This window comes from Sorex araneus, chromosome 3 (genome assembly GCF_027595985.1).
Source record: "Sorex araneus isolate mSorAra2 chromosome 3, mSorAra2.pri, whole genome shotgun sequence".
NCBI lineage: Eukaryota > Metazoa > Chordata > Mammalia > Eulipotyphla > Soricidae > Sorex > Sorex araneus.
In genome coordinates this window covers 157,956,132-157,970,524 of record NC_073304.1, presented here as the reverse complement: position 1 = coordinate 157,970,524, position 14,393 = coordinate 157,956,132, and the positions used below count along the sequence as shown (strand labels likewise).

The 14,393-nt window shown below is 45.0% G+C and overlaps 1 protein-coding gene across 5 annotated transcripts in view; it reads right to left on the bottom strand.

The window, feature by feature from the left end:
• The window catches only part of ARHGAP32 (Rho GTPase activating protein 32), a 259,745-nt gene that overhangs the window by 181,975 nt on the left and 63,377 nt on the right, over nucleotides 1–14,393 (bottom strand). Inside the window, exon 1 of one of the 5 annotated variants that reach the window (XM_055133618.1) lies at nucleotides 1,556–1,575. The exons of the other annotated variants lie outside the window; for them this stretch is intronic. The gene's annotated coding sequence lies outside the window, so the exon portion shown is untranslated. Of the gene's footprint in view, nucleotides 1–1,555; nucleotides 1,576–14,393 lie in introns of those variants that run through there. 5 annotated transcript variants of the gene reach the window in all.

Below are 14,393 nucleotides of genomic sequence, written 5' to 3'. Positions count from 1 at the left end.
ACCATTTTCCTAACTGGATGTTACATTATTTATTGGCCCAATGATCAAACACTGATTTAGCACAGTGAGCTCAGAGTGTTTGCATACTGTATCATGAACAATGTACCCAGTACTACTGGTGACCCCAAGACTGCCACAGCCATTGCAATTGGGGCTGGATGTCTGGAAGATAGCAAGGGTACCAAAGGGGTTGGAGAAGGATGAGCCAAAGGGGTCTGCTCGAGGGGCTCTCAGCGCATGGACAAAGAATCATCCATCAAATCCCTCAATAAAAACCATATAGCCAGTGTTTCTGAAAAATCAAGACTAAAGCATCACCTTGGCTAGGGCAATCTCCAGACTGAGAGATACATGTATATGTGTGTGTGTATGCACACATATATGCATATACATATTGATATATGATATACATATCATCAGTGTAGCAAATCAAGCAACCAAAAAAATTGTTTGGGGCTTTGGGGCCACACTCAGCAATGCTCAGAACCTACTCCTGACTCTGCTCAGAGATCACTCCTGACCAGCTCAGAGGACCGTATGAGGTGCCAGGGACTAAACCCTGATTAGCTGTATTCAAGGCAAACGCTATACTATCTCTCTAGCCCACAACAAAAATATTTGTAAGCTGAAATGCACATAGCAATGCCCTAAAGAACCAGGACATAAGTGGCCACTCACTCTCACTCTCACTCTCACTGGGTGCTCCCCTCACTCCCTCTCACTCCCTCTCACTCACTCACTCACTCACTCCCACTTGGCACCTGCTATCACTCTCTCTCGCTCTCTCATGAAAAGTAACCCTGCAACAGAGGCTGAGTGCATGAATCTGAAAGTTTAACATCAGAACTGATGCGATGTCAAGATCAGTTCATGGGCATTTCACAAAACAGACTTTAAGAGAACTACTGACTTTCCCCCTCAGTCTATATGCTTGGCACAAATGCTTCCCAAGAGACCTAAAAAGTAACTGTCAGGAGTGAATTTTAAAACTCAGGAAGACCACAGGATCCCAAATTTATCTGGCCTACTGATTCCTTTTCAGAGCAGAAAAAAAATCACCCAGCATCGCCCCTACCCCTAGAAATCGATCCTCTTTTAGCAGACCCAGAGTGCCCCAAGTGCTCCCGAGATCACTCCAGTCACCACCCCCCCACCCAGCTGGAGTTGCATTACTCTTCCACCACGTGCTTCTGCTCACAATCAAAAAAACAAAACCTACTTTCACTTAATCAGGCTGTAAAATTTGATTTTTATTCTATCTTGATCCCCATCCCCACCCACAGATCTCTTTAATAAGGATGTCAAAATCACTGCAAACTCCAATACGCACTGCAGGGGTATTGTGAAGAAAAACAAACAGGCACCACTTCCCACTGAACACCATTTTTACGCGAGGAACAGACTATGGTTACTCGACCTTGGCATCAGGCAGATACTTCTCAAAAACAAAGTAAACCTAACAGTCACAGGGGTAATAACTGCAACTATTTGTGGTAAATGATCAAATTGAGACTTTACAAGGAGGTTTTTTTTTTTAATAGTACTTAGACAAAACCTTGAGAGTTCTTCTGATGAGCTATGGAGCCATGTTCATCCATAGGGTCACAAGGCCAAGTCACAATTCAAGGTGCTAGTCAGTCATATTTGAGACTCATCCATCAGCTCCAGGAAGGAGGGCTTCGAGCCTGCTCAGCTTCCAGCAGATTCGGCTCCTTGTCGCAGTAGATATGAGGTTTCCGTCTCAGAGCCAGCCAAGCTGCGAGGAGACACATGTCCTGAGTCACATATCCTGATGCTGTCCCTGAACCAGCCCAGGAGCATCTCTCCCTCCTCTTGCTTGCACCCTCTGACTTCCCCTGCTGCCATCAGCCCGGGAAAATGGCAGTCAAAGGCACTGTTCATAATAAGACAGGCGGATAGCCAGCAGGCACGTGAAAAGATGCTCGGCATCACTTAGAAAAATCCAAATCAAGGAGATACCAACTCACGCCAGTGAGAATGGCATAAATCAGAAATAGTAGGCACAATCTGTGTCGCCGTGGATGTGGGGGAAAGGGAACTCGAATTCCACCGGTGGTGGGAATGTTGTCTGATACAACCCCTATGGGAAACAGGAAGAGTTCTCAGTAAACTTAGAATCTGAATTGTCGTATGAGGCAGCAATTCTACTGGGTATCTGTTCCCCCGGGACCTAAAAACATTCATTGAAGAGGGAATATGCACACCATTATTCCATTATTCATTGCTGCACTTAGTACAGCTAAGATTTGGAGGCCAACCCAAGTATCCAACGACAGGTGAATGGATTATGAAGATGTGGTATATACAGCTGACAGAATACTACACAACTACAAGGAACAATGAAATATTGTAATTTGCGGCAACCTGGTTGGAACTGGAAGATATCACGTTCAGTGAAATAAGCAAAGAGAAGAGAGACAAGCACAGGATGATCTCACTTATCTGTGGTATACAGAATAACCGGATAAGGAAATATATCGTAGGGTATATTGTGGAAGGGTGGGAGATACCTAGATCACCTTTGAGCCCAGAGTTTAGAGAGGCGGAGAGAGTAGGAAAGAAATCAAGGGGGGAAGGAAGAAGAAGAGAAAGGGAAGTAATGGGTGAGCTGTGGTTGGGGATTCAGGTACACGGTGATGCAGCAGGGTGGTACAGCCACAGATGCAAAACACAGACTCAACAACACTGAAAATATGAGATCTAAACTGCTGCCACCAGAACTCTAATGTGCCTGTCACGGTGACAGGCAGGGGGCTGGAGGGTGGGGGTCAGAACAGAATACAGGAACACTGGTGGAGGGAGTTGACACTTGTGATGGGATTTGTATTGAAATGTTATATTCCTAAAACTCAACTATCAATAACTTTGCAAATCACAACTCTTTAAATAAATTAAAAGAAAAAGAAAATGCTGTTCAAGGCCTTGTGTCAGGAGAGACAGTGTACGGGGCAGGAAGGCACTTGCTTTGCATGCAGCTGACCCCGGCACCACAGGTCCCTGGCACCACACAGGGTCCCAGAAGCATCCTCAGGAGTGATCCCCCAGCCAGGAGTAAATCCTGAGCACAGGCACGTGTGGCCCAGAACCCTAATGGGAAGAACCATAATGAGCCTGTGTCATTAGGATGGGTCTTCTACCTCACCTATCTTAAGATCAACTGGCTTGAACCTTACCTGCATCTGCAAAAATCCCTCTACAACAGAACCGGGGCTGGAGCTGGAATAGCCCAGAAGCATCAGAGAATCAGAAGAGTCTGCCAGAATTCTGCCTATCCCCTTCACTGGGCTGCTCCTAGCCATCGATGGTGAAAAGGACAGAAGGCCAGCGAGCTTATTCCCAGGAAGCATGTGATGCCCCTTAATTATGGCTCATCCCCCCTCTTCCCACCCCAACACACACACACACACACACACACACACACACAGACACACCGCACCACCCCAGGGGCTTTGCCCAAACTTTCAGAACTACAGCCCCAGGCTTTTCCTCTCCACCTTTCCTCCCTCCCCTTCCTCTCTTTCCAGAGGTGAGAGCTGACTCTTGCAGCGTGATGGATGGAACTGTTCTTCACTGCAGTATGGAGTGCTCCAATCTATATACACATTTGTCAAAACACTAAACTCCACTTAGGATACACACAACTTACTATATGTAAGTTACACCTCTGCAAAAATAAGTATCTAAATACATACTAACGTGGCTTAAAAAAAAAATGGAACGCATCCCTTTCAGAGACATGCATTGAAAACCATTATTCATGACACTGTATGAAGGCCAACATTGCTTCTAAATAATTTTAGGGGAGGGTCAGGCGTGGAGCTCAGCAATATGACCCCGAGTGTCTGAGAGCAGCATCCTCAGCACGGTAACATGATAATAACTTTCCACCCGAAATAATCCTTGGTGGAGGCAAAGACTTTGGATAAGTAAACTTGGACACTATAAAACTATTAATACTAAGTGAAGGGTAGATGAGAACATAATCAACTTTTCTGCGTTGTTAAAGTGCCCAGACTAAAAAGATTTTTAACCTAACTGGCTCTTGACAGTAGGTCCATAATGGGAATCGTAACAGATGGGTGGTTTGTTAGAGCCTGGGCCAGGCCCCTATTAGGGACCAACTATCCATACACACTAACAATGAAGCCATACACAGTGTGCAACCCAGCAGCCCTGACGCAGAGGCTTTAAAGAATGCATGCACACAAGCAGGAGGGCAGTTTAGATAAGGCTGTCAGTGCAGCCTGTCTGCAACAGCAAGACATTTGCAAGACTCCAAATGTCTTTAATTCAGATCACAGAAGAGGGATATTCATGCAATGAAAATATATACCAGAGGGGCCAGAGCGATAGCACAGCAGGATTTGCCTTGCACACACACGGTCAACCTGGGTTCAATCCCCAGCATCCCATATGGTCCTCCAAGCACCACCAGGAGTAATTCCTGAGCGCAGAGTCAGGAGTAACCCCTGAGCATTGCTGGGCATGACCCAAAAAGCAAAATAAATAAATAAATAAAATCTAAATATATATGTATATCATAGTTCAAATGAATTATAACAATCTATTAACATGAGTCAATATCACCAAAACACAGTAATTAAAAAAAGTCACTAAGTGAAAAGTATGATACTTCGCATATACTAAGCATATTGTATAATATATACCAAGTGATTCTACATGTTCTTCGTGGGTAGATCTGTGTTTACTAGAAAGGTATCAGTGTATGAATGGGCTAATATACCAAATGCAAAATAGCGGTTACTGCTAGGTGAATAGAAAATAAAATTATAGATTCAGTTAGATACATAATATTGGGGTGTTCTTGGCTTTTGAACTCCAAAGCAAGACAATAAAATCTAAAGAACAGGGCAGATAACTGATGTAGATTTCTCTATACTCTCCTGAATTTTAAAAATATGTCAGCTAAAAATATTTGAAAGTGGGTGCAGGAGAGAGTTCAGTGGCTAGAGTACATGGTAGCATGCGCGTGACCTGGGTCGAACCCCAGGACCATGTGGGAACAGCACTGGGGGCCCCAAGCACTGAGATACACGGGGCCTAGTAGCTCTGTCCTCCACCAAGCACCACTCAGTCAAGTTTCACCCCAGGAGTGGCCTCTGGGCCTCTGAACGTGACCTGGGAGCTGCATCTCCACGTCTCCCCCACCCCCAAAGTAAGGCAACTGCAGTAGATTAAGGGTGGAAGATTACTGCATGTGACTGGCCAACTTGACAAGAGGGTTTGATGACCGACAGCAATGTAAATGTTCTTCCAAGAATCCATTTCAAATGTTACGAGTTTACTGGATCTTGAAAAAATATCACCTGAGACTTCAGGTGGGCCTAAATCCAATGCCCATCCCTGGGGCAAGAAAGGAGAGAAGTCGGCACCCAAGCAGAGTGCCCCTGGAGAGGGAGGCAATGATCAGTTGGCAAGGCCAAGCTGAGGGACAGAAGCTCCAACCAAAATCGGGAAGAGACAGAATCCAGGAACCTTCTTATTTCTCTGGGAAACTGGGAGAGAACAAATGCCTGCAACTGGAGCCAGAGTTATGGAGGGGGCTGGGGGCGTGGCTAAGGTGCTGGCCTTGCATGTGGCTGACCCCAGTTCGAGTCCCAGCACCATCTGCATCACTTCTGAGCACTGAACCTGGAGTAAGCCTGAAAACTGCCAGGTGTAACCACGCCACCAAAAAAACGCAGTTGTAAGTCATCAAGCTTGTGGTCACTGGGAACAGCGATCACAAGCTACTCACTTTCTAGACACTTCCAGTATTACACCCCCCATGGGGCCTGCCAGCACAGCCCGGCCAGCCCTGGACCTCACCCCCCATTTCTATGCTCCTCCCACACTCCTGAGACACAGTGCATCAACACATGCATCATCCGTTCTAAAGCGTGCAGTGGCTAGAGCGAAAGTGGGTGTGTGCTGTTCCTGCTGTTATCTGCTGAAACTCAAGGACGGGGAATAACAGGGGGGCGTGGATCTCACGAAGGGTGTGGGCCAGGGAAGACTGGGACACTGGGTCTGATTTCCAAAGAAAAGAAAAACAAATTCCACCGTGGGTAATGGTGAGTTACTGTGGGGAAATGGGCCCCGCCTGGTTTTTGATAAGCGCCGCAGGGTGGTTTTTCCTTAGTGTCAGATAACTGGGTTCTGACATCTAAAATGACCCGTAACTGTATAGGGGCATGCAACCACACACCGTGCACGCACGTGCCCCAAAGGACAATGCTGGCAGCGCTTTAAACTAAGCAGAGGTGGGGACGGAGGTGGTATTCCAACTGTTAAATTTTAAACAAATGACAGTCAAAACAGGTCGTCTTCACATTACACAAAATGAAGGATTACAGCAAATGCCAAGGAACAGAATGTAAAAAATGGTGCATACACACACACACACACACACACACACACACACACACGCACATGTACGAGGGTGGGGGGGGCACAACTTCAGTCTTTTTTTTTTTTTTTTTTTTGCTTTTTGGGTCACACCTGGTGATGCACAGGGGATACTCCTGGCTCTGCACTCAGGAATTACTCCTGGTGGTGCTCAGGGAACCATATGGGATGCTGGGAATCGAATCCGGGTCGGCTGCATGCAAGGCAAACGCCCTACCCGCTGTGCTATTGCTCCAGGCCCAGTCTTAAGCATTATTTGCATTTATATTTATTTGAATATACTGTGATATATATGCTGCAAAATTCATGTAGATTTTTTAAAAGATAAATAGGACAGTCCTAAGAGCTCAGAGCTACTAAACACCAATCTGACATTAGGTGTAACTAGTAGAAAGTCTGTGACTTGATCCACCATCAACTGGTCTTACTCTAGATAAGCAAAAATACATACAAACAGGATTCTACTCGGAAGGCCCCTACAATTTTCTTGTTCCCCAGAAATCTGCAATACGTGGAAACTATTTAAATAATTTTAAAAAACACACACACAATTAAGAGATGCTGAGCATACTGCAAAACGGCTCCTGATTCGGCACTCAGGCCTCCTGAGGCAATGTGTTGGGGACTGGTCACTTGGTTGCAAGGGAGCACTGATGCATGGGCACTTCAGCACGTGTCAAGTTCAGCACCATGTTAACAGAGACCGTGAAAACCAAACAGCTTGGGAGACCCCTCAGAGTTCCTTTAAAGAAGATGCTTCAGTCTGGTTTTTTTTTTTTTCTCATTCTGTCACCTGTTCCGTAATGGCTGATGTCCCTGTCCTCTTCCATTTGGGCATCTACACACAACACACACCAGCACGACGTCCCTGATTAGTTTGTTTGCTTTTCTCTTTTTTTTTTTTTTTTTTTCGGTTTTGTGTGTCACACCTGGGGATGCTCAGGGGCTACTCCTGCTTGGGTGTTCAGGAAGAAAGAGCCCTGTCCATAATGCCCCAACAAAGTCCCTGGTGGTCAGTCACCCGTATATGGGTGCACACGGGCCCCTGAAGAAGAGCAAGCCATTCCCAGGTGGTGAGCCGTGGCTGCACCCTTCAGTTCTTGTGGTCGAGTTGAATCAAGTAACTTCCTCTAAGCAAATTCCAACTTGCCAGCCCGCTTTTTCTGCTCCTGCTGGCGAGCACTGTGTCTGTGCCAAACTAGACTTCACAGGCCGTGCCCCAGCCTCGGGCACGGGGAACACCACTGGAAAGAATCAACGATCAAAAGGGCCCGGAACCTGCACTTGTATTTACACAAGTCTTTTTCTGTCTGTGAACACGCCTTACATATACACGCGAGTGCCAGGCTGGGGGTTGAAACTGAGGCCTCGTGCGTGAGAAGCAAGCACTCCGTCCCTGGGCAACGTGGCCCGTCCTATAGATAGATCCTTGTGTGTCTAAATCAACTGACCCTTATGATAGTTTGCAAAACTCTTACAAAGCATGCTCAGCTTATCACACAACTTTCAACTTAACTGTCTCTTAAGTTATTTCCAGAATGTCTATTCCATTTTCTTCCCCACTGACTCAGCTTAACCACATCTTTAGGTCCATTTTTCTACACAGCAAGTGGAGGCAGGGGGAATAACACTGTCAAGGATGAATCCAAAAAAGTTTCCAAGTGTGTTCTATAGGGAATGACAGGAATATCGTCATTAAGCGCTTTATCAAACTAAATGATAAATTGAAAAAATATTCTTTAATCGTTCATTATGCAGCATTGCTTTTTATAAAGCAACTTTGTACATCTTATTACCTTCTTAACTCATATTCAGAGGACTCGGGAGAAATAATGTTTTCTTATTGTTGCCTCTTGGTTCATTAAAATCTGTATTTCACATAATGAAGCTAGTTATCTCACCAGAGAGATGTTAAGATTATAAAAGGAGAGAAACTGCACCAGAAAATGTCAACCATAAATAGCCTGTATACGCGAAAAAGATTATCTAATAAATGTGATATCTGCAAGTTAACTGAGTCGGCATGTAATTTTTTTTTTAATTGCACCCACAGTAAAAACAATCAATGAAAGACCAGCCACTTTCATGGTGGTTTTTGTTCTTTGGTTGGTTTTGGACAACACTTGGCTACACTCAGGGCTACTCCCAGCTCTCTCTCTGCTCAGGGGTTATTTCCTTCTGGCGCTCAGGAACATGTGATCCCACGTGCCAAACCTGGGCTTCCTGCATGAAAAATGTGCATTCTGTCTAATGTGAGCTCCAAAAACAAACATCTTGTCATGTTTCCATCTTTCAAAGTAAAAATTATATCACTTCCCCAATAACACATTAATACTAATTAAATGAAAAATACCTACTTTTTAAAATTGAAAATGCTAAATAGACTAGATTTCATGGAAAGTGGATGGATTTAAAATTTATTAGCTGTGGCCAAAGGGATAGTACAGTAGGTAAGGCGCTGGCCTTACATGTGCTGACCTGGGTCCAATCCCCAACACCACAACAGGGCTCCCTGAGCACAGAGCCAGAAGTAAGCCTTAGCACCACTGGGTATGGCCCTAAAACAACTCAAAACATGTTTTTTAAAAAATCTAATAAAAAATAAGTTAGCTGTCATAGTGAAATACCTTAGGAAAATTAGAAAATCAGAAATAATTAAACTACCAAAATACAAAAACAGGGGCAGGCAGAGGGGAGGGAGGCACGTTACTAGGGACACTGTGGTGGGAAATGTACACTGGTGAAGAGATGGGTGTTGGAACGTTGTATGACTGAAATCCAATCATGAATAACTTTGTAACTATATCTCATGGTGATTCAATTTAAAAATAAATAAATATATTCAAAAGTTAAAAAAATCAAGGGGCTGAGATGCTAACTCCAAACAGTAATGCATATGCTTTGCAAAGTATTCAAAATAAAATATGAGAAATCCAACATCCTTATTTTGATATGCTAAGGGATGCTGGGTTTCCTAAGGATCCTCAAGGTCACTCCAATATATTTTCTGCATTTGGTTTTTACTTGTCTAAATTAACTATCATTCTCTGATATCTGAAGCTGAGATTTCAAAACTTTTATAAAAATTTAGTCAATCACTAACAATTACCTTAAGATTGAAGATATTTCAATCAATATACTGAAATAAAATTTTTTTTAAATGCAGTTCCAAAAAAAAAGCACATGAAAAGCCAGAGAGATGGCGCAAAAGACAGGGGCATGAGCTCTGCAGGCTCCAGTTTGATTCCTGGCCCTTCACGGCCCCCATTACTGGTGACCTGATGACAACTCCCAGCAATCAGCTTCGAGTGTCCTAATACCAACAGATATGGCCCAAACCACCACAATTCCAGAAAAAGAGAGAGAGAGAGAGAGAGAGAGAGAGAGAGAGAGAGAGAGAGTGTGTGTGTGTGTGTGTGTGTGTGTGTGTGTGTGTGTGTGTGTGTGTGAGAAAGAGAGAGGGGGGAGCACATTGTTAAATCAGAGTTACAAAAATCAACTACTAAATACTTTTTTTGCTTTTTGGGTCACACCCGGTGATGCACAGGGGTTACTCCTGGCTCTGCACTCAGGAATTACCCCTGGGCAGTGCTCAGGGGACCATATGGGATGCTGGGAATCGAACACGGGTCAGCCATGTGCAAGGTAAACGCCCTACCCGCTGTGCTATTGCTCCAGCCCCCTAAATACACTTTTTGAAAATTTATTTGGGTTTTGGGCCACACCCAGTGGTGCTCAGGGCTTATTCCTGGCTGTACACTCAGGGATCACTCCTGGTGGTGATCAGGGGACCATATGGGATACCAGGATCAAACCCAAGACAGCTGCATGCAAAGCAAGCAGCCTGTCCGCTGTACTATGTATGGCTCTGGTCCTTACGAAATTCATTTTATAAGAATCAAACTATTTCTGCCAGCTTTTAAGTTCAGTACAGATAATGCTATTAAAAAAACAGGCACTTGTGACTAAAGGGAACAAAACTGCTAGAGCTGTTTTCAACTTTTTCCCATGTGTGCCCTCTTCTACACTGTCCTACCAGCTGACCCCAGGTCTTGGGCCATGACCCCCTTGGACTATTTGGTGCCTTACACTAGAGCCATATGGCTTCTGCCTGAGAAATGCTGTTTTGGAGAATATATTCTCTGTCCCGAAGGTACTATCTTAAGCAGAAGTTGCTTCAAAATCAAATTATAATCCTGTTGTTCTATAGTTGTTCCCTTTCTGAATGTTTCATCTCTCCATTTCGACTGATCCAGTACAGAGATGAAAATACATCCTACTGAGAATAGTCTCGCTCAGATTTAAAGAAATTTCTCTTTGTTTTCAAATCAGCTATGAGGGAAATATTTCCTGGCCATTTCTTGTGTTCCAGATGGAAGGTATATTTCTGAAAACAAGATCCTCCTCCTCTTTAAAGTCTACATTATGGTAGGAAAGACACATACTTAGGCATGTTGCTGTGGTCCAGTCCAGAAGATTCTAGAGAGGCTCTTAGATCAGAGTGACTGCAGAGGAGAAGGGAGAAGGGCCCACTCAAGAGGAATCTCCAAGGCAAGAAACATGATTGCTGACAGGTGTAGGATCCAGAGGAAAAGCAGCACTGCGGACCCCAATGTCTCTGCTGACCCCAAAGTCTCTGCAGACCCAAGGTTAATTTTCAGGTTTCTTGGTTATAGTTTCAACTAATCCTAACTTTCCCAGAAGCTGGGTGAAAATAAATTCACATTTCCTCTCCCATCTTGGAGTCCAAAAGCACAGAATATGGTTCCAGTCCCGATGCACACTGAAAACCAGCCAGATCACCTTTGCGGTGAATATTTTTTCTGAGGCGAGAGCTGCGTTTTCAATATTTTGCCAACCATAACCAGTACAGTGGGTAGGATGCTAGCCTGGCATGCCGCTGACCTGGGTTCAATCTCTGGCATGCCATATGGTCCCCCAACCCCCACCAAGAGCGATCCCTGAGCAACGAACCAGGGATAAGCCCTGAGAACCACTTGGTATATGGCTCAAAAACAAAAGTTAGAGCACTGTCTTCTAACTTTATATCCTCCGGAGTAACTTCTGATGACTAACCCCAGACTGGTCCCCTTTGCCCTCCCTATTCTGTTCACTCCCTCCTCCCTCCTCTCATTTCTCGGGACCCAAGAAGAAACAGAAGTCGCAGTGAGGAAGCAGTGAGCGAAGAGACACAGCCTAGTGATTCTTCAATGATTCCAGGCCCCACCACGGACATCTAGAAAGGTCACCGACAGCCACTTTCACACCTGTGAGATTCTTGATAGTCTGACGACTTAGAACTTGACCAACTTCCTTTCCAGAGCGCTCACTTTATTTAACTGTGTTTTCTAAGTGCGGGGATATTTGCATCACGAGTGAAAAGAGGCCTTAGTTCATTGATCAATACACCTTTACTGAGCTCACCCTGCGGTGGTTTCTTTGCTCTCTCCACACTGCTCTGCCACAGCACCAGTGTCACCTCCCCTCTAGGATAGCCCTGGACACCGCGGGGGACAGTCACGATGCCCCAACAGCAGCCACAGCCAGGCGGGGACAAGCAGCTCTACTGCCCAGCTGGCCTCTGCATCCTCTTCAATCTCTGCTCACGCCTTTCGGGCTCCTGGTGTCCATCCCCAGAGCCCCCAGAGAGATCATCCTGCACACCCACAGACATGCCCACAGCAATGAAGGCTCTTCAACCTCACAGTAAGATGTTACTTATTTATTAAGAAAGTGCCAGCAGGGCCTGCAGCTCCTGCATGCGGAAGTCTCCGTCTGTGGTCATTGTTTTTGTCCATTGTTGTTGTCCTTGTTTCTGTTTTGTCTCAGGGCCACACATGGAGGTGCTCAGGGCTTACTCCTGGCTCTGCACGCAGGGATCACTCCTGGCAGTGCTTGAGGGACCATATGGGATGCCAGAGATTGAACCTGGGTCAGCTGCATGGAAGTCAAGGGCCCTACCCACTGTACTATCTCTCTATCCCTAAGGGAGCCTGTTTGTTCCCCAGCACCTGAGCAATGCCAGGAGGGGCCCTCAGGCACCTGGAGGTGTGTTACACACACACACACACACACACACACACACACGAGCATTAGCATAATACACTTTTACACAGCACAGATGGACTTTCTTACTCCTTTATGGTCTGCCTACGTGTAGCCGTTGTCATTACTGCTTGTGAGCACTGTCTTTGCACAGACCTGCAGGAAGCCATCCCCAGACACTCCTCTCGGGGTGAACCATCCCAGAGTAGATGCATAAAGTCCCCATGGCCCGACTCCCAGAACTGACGCAGAGCTCTTGTGCTACCACTTCAGTGAACACTTCCTGGTCTACCTCAGGCTATTTTCCTGGAGCACAAGCTCAAATGGATCGAAGTCCTGCTCCACTCAAAGCCCTCCAATGTGCCCTTGAACCCCTACAAGAGGCCAAACTCCCAGCAGGTGTGCCTCAGCATTATCACCAGTTGTCTACACAGCCCGCATCACTGCCAGTGTAGTTGACTGCCATTTCCCCATCTCTGTTCCCTACTATGCCATATGTGTTCTGGTGGTCTCCCATCACATCATCCTCCATCTGGGGAGCCGAGCCATCACGCTGAAATCCAACCCAAAAGCCAATCTTCATTAAAAAAAAAAATTCCCCCAAACCAATAAGACATTGTAGGTTTGTACATGGGCTGGAGTGATAGCACAGTGGATAGGGCATCTGCCTTGCACACAGCCGACCTGGGTTCAATTCCTCTGCCCCTTTCAGAGAGCCCAGCAAGCTACCAAGAGTATCTCGCCTGCACGGCAGAGCCAGGCAAGCTACCGGTGGCGTTTTCAATACGCCAAAAACAGTAACAGCAAGTCTCACAATGTAGATGTTACTGGTGCCCACTCGAGCAAATCAATGAGCAACGGGATGACAGTGACAGTGAGGTTTGTATATATTTTCTTAAATAGATGTCTTCCACTTAAAGATTCCATGGCATTTTGTCATTTCTCAAATGCCATTTTTACCTTGTTTGATTAAAAACTTTCTCCTGGGGGCCTGGGGGGACACCAGTGCATAGTGCCGGAGCACAGGCCTGGCACTTGTGAGGCCCTGAGTTTAACCCCCAGCACACATGGTTCCCCAGGGACCCCCCACAGGTGAGCACCCCTCTACCTCCATTCCACCCAAATTTCTTTTTCTCCCACTTTCCAGACTATAAATTCCCAGTGAGGAACTGCTTATAATCTTCATTTCCTACATCTTTCCTAAATATAAAAAAATGGTGGGAACTGGGTGTATCCCTGAGCAGAAAAAGCCATGCTTTGCAAGTGCGAGGGCCTGAGTTTCATCACTGGCCCACAAATAACTATGTAATTATTTCAATAAGTAAATATTGGTAGAATTAATTGTGCATTAAGCTCAAGCTTTTAAAATGCATGGATCCCAGTTGTAAATTATTATTTGTTCGACAATACTTCCTGTCTTAAAATTGGCTTTTGGATGACCAAACACACCAAATAGTTCCACTAAGTTATTTCATTTCTATACTGTAAGTACATTCCCTGTTTTATAGTTGACAAAGGTTAGTAAGCAAAAATAAACTCTACTCAGTTAGGAAAACATAGAACAGCATCAAATAAACAGAAATAAATGGATACCACTGAGATCATGAAATAATTTCTTTATAGATCTAATTTTGAGTTTTCTAATCTTTCCACGTCTGACCAACATATTCCCAAAGATATAACTCTCCACCACAGTTTAAAAACAAGGATCTTGATGAGCTTGGGTCAGTTTTTCACAATCCTGAACCACTTTTATAGCACTAATAATACAAGCTAACCTGAAATACTGCTTAAGTTCACGAAGCAGTGATAGGTAGAAGAATATTTTCTTAGTGATAGGTAGAAGAATATTTTTCAGAGTGTAACTGACATATCTCCGAGAAGGGAGCAAACAATGTGTGATGACCTCTTAGCTTACA